Below are 1,422 nucleotides of genomic sequence, written 5' to 3'. Positions count from 1 at the left end.
ATTACTTTGGGGCTGGGCTAAGGGAGGTGCTGGAGGAGGAGAGATGAATATTTTGCTACAAACTTTAAGTAACAAATTTTTGTAAAAAACACATTTTGGGGAGTAGCTTTAGCTCTTACATGTCAAGTTTTGTTCTGTTCCCCTGTACCTAGTCTCTCTCTCTCTCTCTGGTGTGTGTATGTGGGTGGCTGGGTGGGTGGGTGTGGGTGTGTGTTTGTCTCTATCCCTACAGCCCTCCTATACTCCAAACCTCTCTGTCTTAATCTTGGTTACAACATAATTCATCAACCATGTTCAGCATATAGAATCCTGAATGTTACAGTCAAGCTTTATAGCCACAGGGTGTCTTCACCTCTGGAGAAAAGAGGTGCTTTGGGACTGGTGGCAGTCAATTAGAGGGGATGGAGGGCCATATCAAGCGTCCCATGAATGCATTTATGGTATGGTCTAGGACTCAGAGGCTTAAGTTAGCCCTGGAGAATCCAAGGATGGAAAATGCAGAAATCAGTAAGCAACTGGGATACCAGTGGAAATCACTTACAGAAGCTGAAAAAAGGCCATTTTTCCAAGAAGCACAGAGACTGAAGACCTTACACAGACAGAAATACCCAGACTATAAGTACAGACCTCTCCGGAGAGCTAAAGTACCACAGAGGAGTGACACTTTGCTGCCTGCAGATGCCTCTTCAAAGCTTCACAACCAGCTGCAAGGGGACAAGAACCTGTGCCCATTCACATACAGAGAGGACGGGTCTAGGACTGCACACTTGCCCTCCAGGATCCAGTTAAGCTATTTGCAGCATGTGGACGTCCCCACTAAGTACTCAGTCCAGCAGCAGCAGCAGCAGCAGCAGCACATACTTTACCAACAACAGACATCACCAGTGACCACACAACTTAGCAGCATCACATCAATAAAACAGTGTGGCAATGCAATGGCAGTGGCTTCTGTTGGGATGTATGTCAATATTCCCTCTTGCTATAATTTGCAGCCTCAGATTTCTCACCTATAGTTTGGATACTGATTACCCTTCTCCTGTAATAAAGACCATGCTCATTTTGTTTGGATTTCAAAATGAGGTGGGTAAAGATGATTCGTGTATAAGAAAGGAGAATACTTGGAAGGGATTTTACCCAATTTTAAGGTTTTTTAATAGATACCTGTTGTATCACTGTGGAAAGTATTGTTTATCTGTAACTCTTCAATGTTCATCTATAAGAAAAGCACAGAGTTTAATGGTGTGGAAAAACAGCCTGTGCCTTTTTGAAAATGAAAAACATCTTTTTCTTTCAGTGTCTCTGTAGAAAGCTGAGATTTCCTTCTTTTCATCATCTTACTCCACACCTATGGAGTATGCTTTGAACTCTTTAGAACATCCTTTGACAAAATAAAGCCTGCTTTTCTCTTAAATATTGTCTGTC

General features: G+C 42.5%; 1 pseudogene; it reads left to right on the top strand.

Moving 5' to 3' along the window:
• Window positions 1–290: 290 nt before the first annotated feature.
• On the top strand, window positions 291–1,013 carry LOC127214684 (sex-determining region Y protein-like; annotated as a pseudogene).
• The last annotated feature ends 409 nt before the right edge of the window (window positions 1,014–1,422 follow it).

Source organism: Phodopus roborovskii, unplaced genomic scaffold (assembly GCF_943737965.1).
Source record: "Phodopus roborovskii unplaced genomic scaffold, PHOROB, whole genome shotgun sequence".
NCBI lineage: Eukaryota > Metazoa > Chordata > Mammalia > Rodentia > Cricetidae > Phodopus > Phodopus roborovskii.
Note: the sequence above shows the minus strand (reverse complement) of the source record. Positions and strands in the feature narration are given on the sequence as shown.